Genomic DNA, 18,712 nt, shown 5'->3' with positions numbered 1-18,712 from the left:
GAAGACTTTTGGGAAAGTTTCAGCCCGATAGCTTTAAAACTGAGTTTGCGTAGAAACGGACGGACAGACGGACGGACAAGCGGACATGGCTAGATCGACTGGTCTTGTGACGGAAACGTCTCCTTCACTGCGTTGCAAACTTCTGACTGACATCATTATACCCTCTGCAAGGGTATAAAAAGGAATATATAACTAAGGGATTATGTCTCAGTGTTAACTAGTGTTCTTGTCTAGACGTGAGAAAACAATGACTGTGGGAAAATTTAGACGCAAGGTGTCAATATATAATTTATCTTTCTCCACAGCTATGGATAGGCATGCATTTGCTAGTAAATTTTGAATTCTTACCTTAAAGTGTGGATCATTGTCTTAGGTTCTTTTTAATACCTGGGTAGTGATCATGATGCACGGATATATACATTTACTAGTGAGGGCAAAAAGTGAGATGAATTTTCAATTTAAAATTCGCGGGCTTAAGATGACGGAATAGTTCTTTTTTTGCTTTCGATCAGTTGAGCGGAGAAGTGCCATCAAACTTTGTTTGCGAAGTGTAATTTCGGCTGCGAAAACGTTGAAAATGTTACGGAAGGCATGGTGATTCTACCATGTCCCAAAAAAATGTTTATAAGTGGTACAAAGACTTCAAATAGGGTCGGGAACGTGTTGATGACTGGGAGCACCCCGGACGACCATCGACGTCAATAGATGACCAACACGTCAATGAGGTTAACGAATTTGTGATCAAATATCGTCGGTTGACTATTAGAGATCTTATTGATATGAAGGATCTGTGAAAACCATTTTGAAAGACGATTTCGGCCTACGAAAAGTCAAAACTCGTTTGGTACCGAAAACGCTTAATTTCATGCAAAGAAGTCATCTTGAGACTTGGATTTATGCTTACGACCCTGAAACAACAGACCAATCAAGGGAAAATAGCGCTAAGGCGATATTCAATAGGCTGTCTCGGGTCTGCTTTATAAAGCCGCTCATCTCAACCACCATTTCCTTGCAGAGTTAAGATCAATAAAATCTTTTACGCTGCCGGTTAATCCTGCACCTTTGACATGCATCATCGAATCGCAGAGCCTAACACAATTGTTAGGCTAAGCTTTGTAAATAACTACACACAGAACACTTGCATAAAATCACTGAAAAAGACAAAATCTCTCGTATCAAGCACGAAGTTCATCAACGACCACAGATATAAAAAGTAAACAAAGCTGTGCACGCTAAATCGAATTACATATTTAAAAAAAAAAAAAAATAAAAAAAAGTATAACAAGAGAGGAAGTTAACTTCTTTAAGCCGATGTTTTTATACCCTTGCAGTTGAAAAAAATAAACAATAATTTTATTAAATTGAATTCGAAATTCTTAAAAATTTATAAATGTATATTCCCAATATTATAAGATAATATGTCAAATAGCCCGAAAGCTATATGATATAGTCGCCCGATTTTAATGATATTTAATTCGAAATTCAGAACTAATTAAAAAATGTTATTTTCAAGCTTATAAAATTATATGTTAAACAAGAAAGGAAGTTAACTTCGGCAAGCCGAAGTTTTGTATACCCTTGCAGTTATAAAAAATAATCAATAATTTTATTAAATTGAATTCGAAATTCTTAAAAATTTATAAATGTATATTCCCAATATTATAAGATAATATGTCAAATAGCCCGAAAGCTATATGATATAGTCGCCCGTTTCAATAATATTTAATTCGCAATTCAGAACTAATTAAAAAATGTTATTTTCAAGCTTATAAAATTATATGTTAAACAAGAAAGTAAGTTAACTTCGGCAAGTCGAAGTTTTGTATACCCTTGCAGTTATAAAAATAATCAATAATTTTATGAAATTGAATTCGGAATTCTTAAAATTATTATTATTATTAGGTGGCACTACAACCCGATTCGGGTTTTGGCCGACCTCAGCGTCTCCCAACACGCGCCTCTGCTCCTCGCGCTCCTTCTCCAATCGGAAATACCCAGTGCAGTCAGGTTCACCTCCACTTGGTCCTTCCATCGGAGGTCCTTCCCCTTCCTCGTCGTCCGTAGTCGACCCTCGCTTCAAACACCTTCTGAGCTGGAGATTCTTTATCCATACGCACAGGGTGGCCGAGCTAGCGCAGGCGTTGTATCGTGATGCGCCGGACCACGTCCACGTCCTCGTACAACTCGTACAGCTCGTGGTTCATCCGAATACGAAAGTCGTCCCAAGCGCTGCTGCATCCGTCTGTGATATTACCCATGCTTCTGCGCCATATAATAGCACGTGTAAGATGAGTGTCAGGCTGACGTCATTTACGGTGTTAATGGCAGTGCCAAGGTACTTGAACTCCTTGACCACTTCCAAGGAATAGCTGTCCGCTACCACATGGGAGTCTAGGCGCCGCGCCTCCCTGCATGTCGACAGCATATACTTCGTCTTGCCCTCGCTTACCGCCAAACCTACTTTTGCCGGCTCTTTTTCGATAGCCGAAAATGCAGCAGTGACATCACGCTTGCTGCGGCTAATGATGTCAATATCATCGGCATACGCAAGAAGCTGGACACTTTTGTAAAAAATAGTGCCAGATCGATGTACACCGGCACAGACATGGTGGCATATTGGCGTTCCCTCGTCGGGCTATCGAATGCAGCTTTATAATCGACAAAGAGATGGTGTGTGTCAATGTTATTCTCGTGGGTTTTTTCCAGGATTTGGCGTAATGTGAAGATCTGGTCTATGGTGGACTTACCAGGTCTGAAGCCGCACTGATAAGGTCCGATCAGTGTGCTGGTATACGGCTTCAGTAGTTCATATATTACGCTCGATAGGACCCTGTATGAGATGGTAATCAGGCTGATTCCCCGGTAGTTGGCGCATATCGTCGGGTCACCTTTCTTCAGAACGGGACAAAGGACGCTGAGATTTCAATCGTTGGGCATGCTTTCTTCTAGCCATTTTGCACAAGAGCTGATGCATGCACCTTATCAGCTCTTCGCCGCAGACCTTGAACAACTCTGCAGGCAGTCCATCAGCACCGGCTGCTTTGTTGTTCTTGAGCCTAGCAACTCGGACTTCGTCATGGTTAGGTAGTGGTATATCCACATTGTCGTCGATTGGTGGTATCGGGCTGCTTCGTCCAATGGCGGGATTGGTGCCGTCATCGCCTGCTAGCAGCTTGGAGAAATGCTCCCTTCATAACCTCAGCGTGCACTGCGTATCCGTAACCAGATTTCCATTTTCATCCCGACAGTTAGAGGCTCCGGTCTTGAAACCTTGTGTCAGACGGTTGACTTGTTGCTAGAATTTTCAAACATCATTCCTGTCTTGAAACACCTCAAGTTCCTCGCATTCTCGCTTTTCTTGCTCCCCGTTTTTTCCGTCAGAAAATCTGAGAGATCCGAGAGATCCGAGAGGTGAGTGGAGTATGCTATTGCTGTCCGTTGTGATCGCAGCCTAGTGACGTCAAGCTTTCGTTGCGTGATGGGGCGAATGTTTTTCGCTCGGCATAGCCGTATGCGTATCTTGGCTGCGACAAGATAGTGGTCCAAGTCAATGTTGACTTCTTAAAAATTTAAAAATGTATTTTCCCAATATTAAAAGATAATATGTCAAAAAGCCCCAAAGCTATAATTTGTTTCACATTATTTTCCACCAATTATCCAATCGTTCTAATGACAGCTATATGATATAGTCGTCCGATTTTAATAATATTTAATTCGAAATTCAGAACTAATTAAAAAATGCTATTTTCAAGCTTATAAGGTTATATGTTAAAAACACAAAGGATATAATTCTTATTTCATGTTTTCCTACCAATTTTCCAATTGTTCATATGGCAGCTATATGATATGGTCGTCCGATTCTGAAAAAATGTAATTCGAAATTCAAAACCAAATAAAAAATGTTATTGCCAAGCGTAGAAGGTTAAAAGTTAAAAAACACCGAAGATATAATCTTTCAATATTATTTTACCACTAATTTTCCGATTGTTACTATGGGAGCTATATGATACAGATTATGATAAAATTTAATTCGAAATTCAAAACTAAATAAAAAATGTTATATCCAAGCTTAGAAAGGTATATGTTGAAAAACACGAAAGATATAATTTATATCGACTTATATACTACCTGCAATAGAAAGAAGACTTTTGGGAAAGTTTCAGCCCGATAGCTTTAAAACTGAGAGACTAGTTTGCGTAGAAACGTACGGACAGACGGACGGACAGACGGACAAGCGGACATGGTTAGATCGACTGGTCTTGTGACGGAAACGTCTCCTTCACTGCGTTGCAAACTTCTGACTGAAATCATTATACCCTCTGCAAGGGTATAAAAAGGAATATATAACTAAAGGATTATTTCTCAGTGTTAACTAGGAATGTATTAATATTGTCCAAAAATATGTTCTTGTCTAGACGTGAGAAAACAATAACTGTGGGAAAATTTATACGCAAGGTGTCAATATATAATTTATCTTTCTCCACAGCTATGGATAGGCATGCTTTTGCTAGTAAATATTGAATTCTTACCTTAAAGTGTGGATCATTGTCTTAGGTTCTTTCTAATACCTGGGTAGTGATCATGATGCACGGATATATACATTTACTAGTGAGGGCAAAAAGTGAGATGAATTTTCAATTTAAAATTCGCGGGCTTAAGATGACGGAATAGTTATTTTTTTGCTTTCGATCAGTTGAGCGGAGAAGTGCCATCAAACTTTGTTTGCGAAGTGTAATTTCGGCTGCGAAAACGTTGAAAATGTTACGGAAGGCATGGTGATTCTACAGTGTCCCAAAAAAATGTTTATAAGTGGTACAAAGACTTCAAATAGGGTCGGGAACGTGTTGATGACTGGGAGCACCCCGGACGACCATCGATGTCAATAGATGACCAACACGTCAATGAGGTAAACGAATTTGTGATCAAATATCGTCGGTTGACTATTAGAGATCTTATTGATATGAAGGATCTGTGAAAACCATTTTGAAAGACGATTTCGGCCTACGAAAAGTCAAAACTCGTTTGGTACCGAAAACGCTTAATTTCATGCAAAAAAGTCATCTTGAGACTTGGATTTATGCTTACGACCCTGAAACAACAGACCAATCAAGGGAAAATGGCGCTAAGGCGATATTCAATAGGCTGTCTCGGGTCTGCTTTATAAAGCCGCTCATCTCAACCACCATTTCCTTGCAGAGTTAAGATCAATAAAATCTTTTACTCTGCCGGTTAATCCTGCACCTTTGACATGCATCATCGAATCTCAGAGCCTAACACAATTGTTAGGCTAAGCTTTGTAAATAACTACACACAGAACACTCGCATAAAATCACTGAAAAAGACAAAATCTCTCGTATCAAGCACGAAGTTCATCAACGACCACAGATATAAAAAGTAAACAAAGCTGTGCACAACCGACGCTAAATCGAATTACATATATATAAAAAAAAAAAAAAAGTATAACAAGAGAGGAAGTTAACTTCTTTAAGCCGATGTTTTTATACCCTTGCAGTTGAAAAAAATAAACAATAATTTTATTAAATTGAATTCGAAATTCTTAAAAATTTATAAATGTATATTCCCAATATTATAAGATAATATGTCAAATAGCCCGAAAGCTATATGATATAGTCGCCCGATTTTAATGATATTTAATTCGAAATTCAGAACTAATTAAAAAATGTTATTTTCAAGCTTATAAAATTATATGTTAAACAAGAAAGGAAGTTAACTTCGGCAAGCCGAAGTTTTGTATACCCTTGCAGTTATAAAAATAATCAAGATTTTATTAAATTGAATTCGGAATTCTTAAAATTATTATTATTATTAGGTGGCACTACAACCCGATTCGGGTTTTGGCCGACCTCAGCGTCTCCCAACACGCTCCTCTGCTCCTCGCGCGCCTTCTCCAATCGGAAATACCCAGTGCAGTCAGGTTCACCTCCACTTGGTCCTTCCATCGGAGGTCCTTCCCCTTCCTCGTCGTCCGTAGTCGACCCTCGCTTCAAACACCTTCTGAGCTGGAGATTCTTCATCCATACGCACAGGGTGGCCGAGCTAGCGCAGGCGTTGTATCGTGATGCGCCGGACCACGTCCACGTCCTCGTACAACTCGTACAGCTCGTGGTTCATCCGAATACGAAAGTCGTCCCAAGCGCTGCTGCATCCGTCTGTGATATTACCCATGCTTCTGCGCCATATAATAGCACGTGTAAGATGAGTGTCAGGCTGACGTCATTTACGGTGTTAATGGCAGTGCCAAGGTACTTGAACTCCTTGACCACTTCCAAGGAATAGCTGTCCGCTACCACATGGGAGTCTAGGCGCCGCGCCTCCCTGCATGTCGACAGCATATACTTCGTCTTGCCCTCGCTTACCGCCAAACCTACTTTTGCCGGCTCTTTTTCGATAGCCGAAAATGCAGCAGTGACATCACGCTTGCTGCGGCTAATGATGTCAATATCATCGGCATACGCAAGAAGCTGGACACTTTTGTAAAAAATAGTGCCAGATCGATGTACACCGGCACAGACATGGTGGCATATTGGCGTTCCCTCGTCGGGCTATCGAATGCAACTTTATAATCGACAAAGAGATGGTGTGTGTCAATGTTATTCTCGTGGGTTTTTTCCAGGATTTGGCGTAATGTGAAGATCTGGTCTATGGTGGACTTACCAGGTCTGAAGCCGCACTGATAAGGTCCGATCAGTGTGCTGGTATACGGCTTCAGTAGTTCGATAGGACCCTGTATGAGATGGTAATCAGGCTGATTCCCCGGTAGTTGGCGCCTATCGTCGGGTCACCTTTCTTCAGAACGGGACAAAGGACGCTGAGATTCCAATCGTTGGGCATGCTTTCTTCTAGCCATTTTGCACAAGAGCTGATGCATGCACCTTATCAGCTCTTCGCCGCAGACCTTGAACAACTCTGCAGGCAGTCCATCAGCACCGGCTGCTTTGTTGTTTTTGAGCCTCGTTATAGCAACTCGGACTTCGTCATGGTTAGGTAGTGGTATATCCACATTGTCGTCGATTGGTGGTATCGGGCTGCTTCGTCCAATGGCGGGATTGGTGCCGTCATCGCCTGCTAGCAGCTTGGAGAAATGCTCCCTTCATAACCTCAGCGTGCACTGCGTATCCGTAACCAGATTTCCATTTTCATCCCGACAGTTAGAGGCTCCGCATTCTCGCTTTTCTTGCTCCCCGTTTTTTCCGTCAGAAAATCTGAGAGATCCGAGAGATCCGAGAGGTGAGTGGAGTATGCTATTGCTGTCCGTTGTGATCGCAGCCAAGCTTTCGTTGCGTGATGGGGCGTATGTTTTTCGCTCGGCATAGCCGTATGCGTATCTTAGCTGCGACAAGATAGTGGTCAAAGTCAATGTTGACTTCTTAAAAATTTAAAAATGTATTTTCCCAATATTAAAAGATAATATGTCAAAAAGCCCCAAAGCTATAATTTGTTTCACATTATTTTCCACCAATTATCCAATCGTTCTAATGACAGCTATATGATATAGTCGTCCAATTTTAATAAAATTAAATTCGAAATTCAGAACTAATTAAAAAATGTTATTTTCAAGCTTATAAGGTTATATGTTAAAAACACAAAGGATATAATTCTTATTTCATGTTTTCCTACCAATTTTCCGATTGTTCATATGGCAGCTATATGATATGGTCGTCCGATTCTGAAAAAATGTAATTCGAAATTCAAAACCAAATAAAAAATTTTATTTCCAAGCGTAGAAGGTTAAAAGTTAAAAAACACCGAAGATATAATCTTTCAATATTATTTTACCACTAATTTTCCGATTGTTACTATGGGAGCTATATGATACAGATTATGATAAAATTTAATTCGAAATTCAAAACTAAATAAAAAATGTTATATCCAAGCTTAGAAAGGTATATGTTGAAAAACACGAAAGATATAATTTATATCGACTTATATACTACCTGCAATAGAAAGAAGACTTTTGGGAAAGTTTCAGCCCGATAGCTTTAAAACTGAGAGACTAGTTTGCGTAGAAACGTACGGACAGACGGACGGACAGACGGACAAGCGGACATGGTTAGATCGACTGGTCTTGTGACGGAAACGTCTCCTTCACTGCGTTGCAAACTTCTGACTGAAATCATTATACCCTCTGCAAGGGTATAAAAAGGAATATATAACTAAAGGATTATTTCTCAGTGTTAACTAGGAATGTATTAATATTGTCCAAAAATATGTTCTTGTCTAGACGTGAGAAAACAATAACTGTGGGAAAATTTATACGCAAGGTGTCAATATATAATTTATCTTTCTCCACAGCTATGGATAGGCATGCTTTTGCTAGTAAATATTGAATTCTTACCTTAAAGTGTGGATCATTGTCTTAGGTTCTTTCTAATACCTGGGTAGTGATCATATATATCCGTATACATTTACTAGTGAGGGCAAAAAGTGAGATGAATTTTCAATTTAAAATTCGCGGGCTTAAGATGACGGAATAGTTCTTTTTTTGCTTTCGATCAGTTGAGCGGAGAAGTGCCATCAAACTTTGTTTGCGAAGTGTAATTTCGGCTGCGAAAACGTTGAAAATGTTACGGAAGGCATGGTGATTCTACAGTGTCCCAAAAAAATGTTTATAAGTGGTACAAAGACTTCAAATAGGGTCGGGAACGTGTTGATGACTGGGAGCACCCCGGACGACCATCGATGTCAATAGATGACCAACACGTCAATGAGGTAAACGAATTTGTGATCAAATATCGTCGGTTGACTATTAGAGATCTTATTGATATGAAGGATCTGTGAAAACCATTTTGAAAGACGATTTCGGCCTACGAAAAGTCAAAACTCGTTTGGTACCGAAAACGCTTAATTTCATGCAAAAAAGTCATCTTGAGACTTGGATTTATGCTTACGACCCTGAAACAACAGACCAATCAAGGGAAAATGGCGCTAAGGCGATATTCAATAGGCTGTCTCGGGTCTGCTTTATAAAGCCGCTCATCTCAACCACCATTTCCTTGCAGAGTTAAGATCAATAAAATCTTTTACTCTGCCGGTTAATCCTGCACCTTTGACATGCATCATCGAATCTCAGAGCCTAACACAATTGTTAGGCTAAGCTTTGTAAATAACTACACACAGAACACTCGCATAAAATCACTGAAAAAGACAAAATCTCTCGTATCAAGCACGAAGTTCATCAACGACCACAGATATAAAAAGTAAACAAAGCTGTGCACAACCGACGCTAAATCGAATTACATATATATAAAAAAAAAAAGTATAACAAGAGAGGAAGTTAACTTCTTTAAGCCGATGTTTTTATACCCTTGCAGTTGAAAAAAATAAACAATAATTTTATTAAATTGAATTCGAAATTCTTAAAAATTTATAAATGTATATTCCCAATATTATAAGATAATATGTCAAATAGCCCGAAAGCTATATGATATAGTCGCCCGATTTTAATGATATTTAATTCGAAATTCAGAACTAATTAAAAAATGTTATTTTCAAGCTTATAAAATTATATGTTAAACAAGAAAGGAAGTTAACTTCGGCAAGCCGAAGTTTTGTATACCCTTGCAGTTATAAAAAATAATCAATAATTTTATTAAATTGAATTCGAAATTCTTAAAAATTTATAAATGTATATTCCCAATATTATAAGATAATATGTCAAATAGCCCGAAAGCTATATGATATAGTCGTCCGATTTTAATAATATTTAATTCGAAATTCAGAACTAATTAAAAAATGTTATTTTCAAGCTTATAAAATTATATGTTAAACAAGAAAGAAAGTTAACTTCGGCAAGCCGAAGTTTTGTATACCCTTGCAGTTATAAAAATAATCAAGATTTTATTAAATTGAATTCGGAATTCTTAAAATTATTATTATTATTAGGTGGCACTACAACCCGATTCGGGTTTTGGCCGACCTCAGCGTCTCCCAACACGCTCCTCTGCTCCTCGCGCGCCTTCTCCAATCGGAAATACCCAGTGCAGTCAGGTTCACCTCCACTTGGTCCTTCCATCGGAGGTCCTTCCCCTTCCTCGTCGTCCGTAGTCGACCCTCGCTTCAAACACCTTCTGAGCTGGAGATTCTTCATCCATACGCACAGGGTGGCCGAGCTAGCGCAGGCGTTGTATCGTGATGCGCCGGACCACGTCCACGTCCTCGTACAACTCGTACAGCTCGTGGTTCATCCGAATACGAAAGTCGTCCCAAGCGCTGCTGCATCCGTCTTTGATATTACTCATGCTTCTGCGCCATATAATAGCACGTGTAGGATGAGTGTCAGGCTGACGTCATTTACGGTGTTAATGGCAGTGCCAAGGTACTTGAACTCCTTGACCACTTCCAAGGAATAGCTGTCCGCTACCACATGGGAGTCTAGGCGCCGCGCCTCCCTGCATGTCGACAGCATATACTTCGTCTTGCCCTCGTTTACCGCCAAACCTACTTTTGCCGACTCTTTTTCGATAGCCGAAAATGCAGCAGTGACATCACGCTTGCTGCGGCTAATGATGTCAATATCATCGGCATACGCAAGAAGCTGGACACTTTTGTAAAAAATAGTGCCAGATCGATGTACACCGGCACAGACATGGTGGCATATTGGCGTTCCCTCGTCGGGCTATCGAATGCAACTTTATAATCGACAAAGAGATGGTGTGTGTCAATGTTATTCTCGTGGGTTTTTTCCAGGATTTGGCGTAATGTGAAGATCTGGTCTATGGTGGACTTACCAGGTCTGAAGCCGCACTGATAAGGTCCGATCAGTGTGCTGGTATACGGCTTCAGTAGTTCACATATTACGCTCGATAGGACCCTGTATGAGATGGTAATCAGGCTGATTCCCCGGTAGTTGGCGCCTATCGTCGGGTCACCTTTCTTCAGAACGGGACAAAGGACGCTGAGATTCCAATCGTTGGGCATGCTTTCTTCTAGCCATTTTGCACAAGAGCTGATGCATGCACCTTATCAGCTCTTCGCCGCAGACCTTGAACAACTCTGCAGGCAGTCCATCAGCACCGGCTGCTTTGTTGTTTTTGAGCCTCGTTATAGCAACTCGGACTTCGTCATGGTTAGGTAGTGGTATATCCACATTGTCGTCGATTGGTGGTATCGGGCTGCTTCGTCCAATGGCGGGATTGGTGCCGTCATCGCCTGCTAGCAGCTTGGAGAAATGCTCCCTTCATAACCTCAGCGTGCACTGCGTATCCGTAACCAGATTTCCATTTTCATCCCGACAGTTAGAGGCTCCGCATTCTCGCTTTTCTTGCTCCCCGTTTTTTCCGTCAGAAAATCTGAGAGATCCGAGAGATCCGAGAGGTGAGTGGAGTATGCTATTGCTGTCCGTTGTGATCGCAGCCAAGCTTTCGTTGCGTGATGGGGCGTATGTTTTTCGCTCGGCATAGCCGTATGCGTATCTTAGCTGCGACAAGATAGTGGTCAAAGTCAATGTTGACTTCTTAAAAATTTAAAAATGTATTTTCCCAATATTAAAAGATAATATGTCAAAAAGCCCCAAAGCTATAATTTGTTTCACATTATTTTCCACCAATTATCCAATCGTTCTAATGACAGCTATATGATATAGTCGTCCAATTTTAATAAAATTAAATTCGAAATTCAGAACTAATTAAAAAATGTTATTTTCAAGCTTATAAGGTTATATGTTAAAAACACAAAGGATATAATTCTTATTTCATGTTTTCCTACCAATTTTCCGATTGTTCATATGGCAGCTATATGATATGGTCGTCCGATTCTGAAAAAATGTAATTCGAAATTCAAAACCAAATAAAAAATTTTATTTCCAAGCGTAGAAGGTTAAAAGTTAAAAAACACCGAAGATATAATCTTTCAATATTATTTTACCACTAATTTTCCGATTGTTACTATGGGAGCTATATGATACAGATTATGATAAAATTTAATTCGAAATTCAAAACTAAATAAAAAATGTTATATCCAAGCTTAGAAAGGTATATGTTGAAAAACACGAAAGATATAATTTATATCGACTTATATACTACCTGCAATAGAAAGAAGACTTTTGGGAAAGTTTCAGCCCGATAGCTTTAAAACTGAGAGACTAGTTTGTGTAGAAACGTACGGACAGACGGACGGACAGACGGACAAGCGGACATGGCTAGATCGACTGGTCTTGTGACGGAAACGTCTCCTTCACTGCGTTGCAAACATCTGACTGAAATCATTATACCCTCTGCAAGGGTATAAAAAGGAATATATAACTAAAGGATTATTTCTCAGTGTTAACTAGGAATGTATTAATATTGTCCAAAAATATGTTCTTGTCTAGACGTGAGAAAACAATAACTGTGGGAAAATTTATACGCAAGGTGTCAATATATAATTTATCTTTCTCCACAGCTATGGATAGGCATGCTTTTGCTAGTAAATATTGAATTCTTACCTTAAAGTGTGGATCATTGTCTTAGGTTCTTTCTAATACCTGGGTAGTGATCATATATATCCGTATACATTTACTAGTGAGGGCAAAAAGTGAGATGAATTTTCAATTTAAAATTCGCGGGCTTAAGATGACGGAATAGTTCTTTTTTTGCTTTCGATCAGTTGAGCGGAGAAGTGCCATCAAATTTTGTTTGCGAAGTGTAATTTCGGCTGCGGAAACGTTGAAAATGTTACGGAAGGCATGGTGATTCTACCATGTCCCAAAAAAATGTTTATAAGTGGTACAAAGACTTCAAATAGGGTCGGGAACGTGTTGATGACTGGGAGCACCCCGGACGACCATCGACGTCAATAGATGACCAACACGTCAATGAGGTAAACGAATTTGTGATCAAATATCGTCGGTTGACTATTAGAGATCTTATTGATATGAAGGATCTGTGAAAACCATTTTGAAAGACGATTTCGGCCTACGAAAAGTCAAAACTCGTTTGGTACCGAAAACGCTTAATTTCATGCAAAAAAGTCATCTTGAGACTTGGATTTATGCTTACGACCCTGAAACAACAGACCAATCAAGGGAAAATGGCGCTAAGGCGATATTCAATAGGCTGTCTCGGGTCTGCTTTATAAAGCCGCTCATCTCAACCACCATTTCCTTGCGGAGTTAAGATCAATAAAATCTTTTACGCTGCCGGTTAATCCTGCACCTTTGACATGCATCATCGAATCGCAGAGCCTAACACAATTGTTAGGCTAAGCTTTGTAAATAACTACACACAGAACACTTGCATAAAATCACTGAAAAAGACAAAATCTCTCGTATCAAGCACGAAGTTCATCAACGACCACAGATATAAAAAGTAAACAAAGCTGTGCACGCTAAATCAAATTACATATTTAAAAAAAAAAAAAATAAAAAAAAGTATAACAAGAGAGGAAGTTAACTTCTTTAAGCCGATGTTTTTATACCCTTGCAGTTGAAAAAAATAAACAATAATTTTATTAAATTGAATTCGAAATTCTTAAAAATTTATAAATGTATATTCCCAATATTATAAGATAATATGTCAAATAGCCCGAAAGCTATATGATATAGTCGCCCGATTTTAATGATATTTAATTCGAAATTCAGAACTAATTAAAAAATGTTATTTTCAAGCTTATAAAATTATATGTTAAACAAGAAAGGAAGTTAACTTCGGCAAGCCGAAGTTTTGTATACCCTTGCAGTTGAAAAAAATAATCAATAATTTTATTAAATTGAATTCGAAATTCTTAAAAATTTATAAATGCATATTCCCAATATTATAAGATAATATGTCAATTAGCCCGAAAGCTATATGATATAGTCGCCCGTTTTAATAATATTTAATTCGAAATTCAGAACTAATTAAAAAATGTTATTTTCAAGCTTATAAAATTATATGTTAAACAAGAAAGAAAGTTAACTTCGGCAAGCCGAAGTTTTGTATACCCTTGCAGTTGAAAAAAATAATCAATAATTTTATTAAATTGAATTCGAAATTCTTAAAAATTTATAAATGCATATTCCCAATATTATAAGATAATATGTCAATTAGCCCGAAAGCTATATGATATAGTCGCCCGTTTTAATAATATTTAATTCGAAATTCAGAACTAATTAAAAAATGTTATTTTCAAGCTTATAAAATTATATGTTAAACAAGAAAGAAAGTTAACTTCGGCAAGCCGAAGTTTTGTATACCCTTGCAGTTATAAAAATAATCAAGATTTTATTAAATTGAATTCGGAATTCTTAAAATTATTATTATTATTAGGTGGCACTACAACCCGATTCGGGTTTTGGCCGACCTCAGCGTCTCCCAACACGCGCCTCTGCTCCTCGCGCGCCTTCTCCAATCGGAAATACCCAGTGCAGTCAGGTTCTCCTTCACTTGGTCCTTCCATCGGAGCTTTGGTCCTCCCCTTCCTCGTCGTCCGTAGTCGACCCTCGCTTCAAACACCTTCTGAGCTGGAGATTCTTCATCCATACGCACAGGGTGGCCGAGCCAGCGCAGGCGTTGTATCGTGAAGCGCCGGACCACGTCCACGTCGTCGTACAACTCGTACAGCTCGTGGTTCATCCGAATACGAAAGTCGTCTCCAATCTGAACGGGACCAAAAACCTTGCGAAGAATTTTTTTCTCGAACACTGCAAGCGCTGCTGCATCCGTCTGTGATATTACTCATGCTTCTGCGCCATATAATAGCACGGGTAGGATGAGTGTCTTGTAGATTGCTAATTTTGTTCGGCGAGAGAGGTCTCTATTGCACATTTGCTTACTCAGACCAAAGTAGCACCTATTGGCAAGTGTGATTCTTCGCTTGATCTCCAGGCTGACGTCATTTACGGTGTTAATGGCAAGTGCCAAGGTACTTGAACTCCTTAACCACTTCCAAGGAATAGCTGTCCGCTACCACATGGGAGTCTAGGCGCCGCGCCTCCCTGCTTGTCGACAGCATATACTTCGTCTTGCTCTCGTTTACCGCCAAACCTACTTTTGCCGACTCTTTTTCGATAGCCGAAAATGCAGCAGTGACATCACGCTTGCTGCGGCCAATGATGTCAATATCATCGGCATACGCAAGGAGCTGGACACTTTTGTAAAAAATAGTGCCAGATCGATGTACACCGGCTTTCCGCAGATCCCCATCCATCACGAAATTGAAGAGGGCGCACGACAGGAGGTCGCCTTGTCAAAAACCTCGAACGGTATTAAAAGGTTAGGAGAGGTTTGTTCCTACCTGACAGAGCTGATGGTGCTGCTCAATGTCATTTTGCAAAGACGTATTAGCTTTGCAGGAATACCGAACTCAGACATGGTGACATATAGGCGTTCCCTCGTCGGGCTATCGAATGCAGCTTTATAGTCGACAAAGAGATGGTGTGTGTCAATGTTATTCTCGTGGGTTTTTTCCAGGATTTGGCGTAATGTGAAGATCTGGTCTATGGTGGACTTAGCAGGTCTGAAGCCGCACTGATAAGGTCCGATCAGTGTGCTGGTATACGGCTTCAGTCGTTCACATATTACGCTCGATAGGACCTTGTATGAGATGGTAATCAGGCTGATTCCCCTGTATTTGGCGCATATCGTCGGGTCACCTTTCTTCAGAACGGGGGACAAAGGACACTGAGATTCCAATCGTTGGGCATGCTTTCTTCTAGCCATTTTGAACAAGAGCTGATGCATGCACCTTATCAGCTCTTCGCCGCCGACTTTGAACAACTCTGCAGGCAGTCCATCAGCACCGGCTGCTTTGTTGTTTTTGAGCTCCCTTCATAACCTAAGCGTGCTCTGCGTATCCGTAACCAGATTTCCATTTTCATCCCGACAGTTAGATGCTCCGTTCTTGAAACCTTGTGTCAGACGGTTGACTTGTTGGTAGAATTTTCGAACATCATTCCTGTCTTGTAACACCTCAAGTTCCTCGCATTCTCGCTTTTCTTGCTCCCGTTTTTTCCGTCAGAAAATCCGAGAGATCCGAGAGATCCGAGAGGTGAGTGGAGTATGCTATTGCTGTCCGTTGTGATCGCAGCCTAGTGACGTCAAGCTTTCGTTGCCTGATGGGGCGTATGTTTTTCGCTCGGCATAGCCGTATGCGTATCTTGGCTGCGACAAGATAGTGGTCCAAGTCAATGTTGACTTCTTAAAAATTTAAAAATGTATTTTCCCAATATTAAAAGATAATATGTCAAAAAGCCCCAAAGCTATAATTTGTTTCACATTATTTTCCACCAATTATCCAATCGTTCTAATGACAGCTATATGATATAGTCGTCCAATTTTAATAAAATTAAATTCGAAATTAAGAACTAATTAAAAAATGATATTTTCAAGCTTATAAGGTTATATGTTAAAAACACAAAGGATATAATTCTTATTTCATGTTTTCCTACCAATTTTCCGATTGTTCATATGGCAGCTATATGATATGGTCGTCCGATTCTGAAAAAATGTAATTCGAAATTCAAAACCAAATAAAAAATGTTATTGCCAAGCGTAGAAGGTTAAAAGTTAAAAAACACCGAAGATATAATCTTTCAATATTATTTTACCACTAATTTTCCGATTGTTACTATGGGAGCTATATGATACAGATTATGATAAAATTTAATTCGAAATTCAAAACTAACTAAAAAATGTTATATCCAAGCTTAGAAAGGTATATGTTGAAAAACACGAAAGATATAATTTTTTTTAATTGTTTCCCCTATAGTTCCTATGGGAGTTATAAGATATAGTTGTCTGATCCAACTGGTTCCGACTTATATACTACCTGCAATAGAAAGAAGACTTTTGGAAAAGTTTCAGCCCGATAGCTTTAAAACTGAGAGACTAGTTTGCGTAGAAACGGACGGACAGACGGACAAGCGGACATGGCTAGATCGACTGGTCTTGTGACGGAAACGTCTCCTTCACTTCGTTGCAAACTTCTGACTGACATCATTATACCCTCTGCAAGGGTATAAAAAGGAAAATATAACTAAGGGATTATTTCTCAGTGTTAACTAGTGTTCTTGTCTAGACGTGAGAAAACAATGACTGTGGGTAAATTTAGACGCAAGGTGTCAATATATAATTTATCTTTCTCCACAGCTATGGATAGGCATGCATTTGCTAGTAAATTTTGAATTCTTACCTTAAAGTGTGGATCATTGTCTTAGGTTCTTTCTAATACCTGGGTAGTGATCATGATGCACGGATATATACATATACTAGAGCAAAAAGTGAGGTGAATTTTCAATTTAAAATTCGCGGGCTTAAGATGACGGAATAGTTCGTTTTTTGCTTTCGATCAATTGAGCGGAGAAGTGCCATCAAATTTTGTTTGAGAAGTGTAATTTCGGCTGCGAAAACGTTGAAAATGTTACGGAAGGCATGGTGATTCTACAGTGTCCCAAAAAATTGTTTATAAGTGGTACAAAGACTTCAAATAGGGTCGGGAACGTGTTGATGACTGGGAGCACCCCGGACGACCATCGACGTCAATAGATGACCAACACGTCAATGAGGTAAACGAATTTGTGATCAAATATCGTCGGTTGACTATTAGAGATCTTATTGATATGAAGGATCTGTGAAAACCATTTTGAAAGACGATTTCGGCCTACGAAAAGTCAAAACTCGTTTGGTACCGAAAACGCTTAATTTCATGCAAAAAAGTCATCTTGAGACTTGGATTTATGCTTACGACCCTGAAACAACAGACCAATCAAGGGAAAATGGCGCTAAGGCGATATTCAATAGGCTGTCTCGGGTCTGCTTTATAAAGCCGCTCATCTCAACCACCATTTCCTTGCAGAGTTAAGATCAACAAAATCTTTTACTCTGCCGGTTAATCCTGCACTTTTGACATGCATCATCGAATCTCAGAGCCTAACACAATTGTTAGGCTAAGCTTTGTAAATAACTACACACAGAACACTCGCATAAAATCACTGAAAAAGACAAAATCTCTCGTATCAAGCACGAAGTTCATCAACGACCACAGATATAAAAAGTAAACAAAGCTGTGCACGCTAAATCGAATTACATATTTAAAAAAAAAAAAATAAAAAAAAGTATAACAAGAGAGGAAGTTAACTTCTTTAAGCCGATGTTTTTATACCCTTGCAGTTGAAAAAAATAAACAATAATTTTATTAAATTGAATTCGAAATTCTTAAAAATTTATAAATGTATATTCCCAATATTATAAGATAATATGTCAAATAGCCCGAAAGCTATATGATATAGTCGCCCGTTTTAATAATATTTAATTCGAAATTCAGAACTAATTAAAAAATGTTATTTTCAAGCTTATAAAATTATATGTTAAACAAGAAAGAAAGTTAACTTCGGCAAGCCGAAGTTTTGTATACCCTTGCAGTTATAAAAATAATCAAGATTTTATTTAATTGAATTCGGAATTCTTAAAATTATTATTATTATTAGGTGGCACTACAACCCGATTCGGGTTTTGGCCGACCTCAGCGTCTCCCAACACGCGCCTCTGCTCCTCGCGCTCCTTCTCCAATCGGAAATACCCAGTGCAGTCAGGTTCACCTCCACTTGGCCCTTCCATCGGAGGTCCTTCCCCTTCCTCGTCGTCCGTAGTCGACCCTCGCTTCAAACACCTTCTGAGCTGGAGATTCTTCATCCATACGCACAGGGTGGCCGAGCTAGCGCAGGCGTTGTATCGTGATGCGCCGGACCACGTCCACGTCCTCGTACAACTCGTACAGCTCGTGGTTCATCCGAATACGA

Source organism: Drosophila biarmipes, unplaced genomic scaffold, assembly GCF_025231255.1.
Source record: "Drosophila biarmipes strain raj3 unplaced genomic scaffold, RU_DBia_V1.1 ptg000019l, whole genome shotgun sequence".
Classification (NCBI taxonomy): domain Eukaryota; kingdom Metazoa; phylum Arthropoda; class Insecta; order Diptera; family Drosophilidae; genus Drosophila; species Drosophila biarmipes.
Note: the sequence above shows the minus strand (reverse complement) of the source record.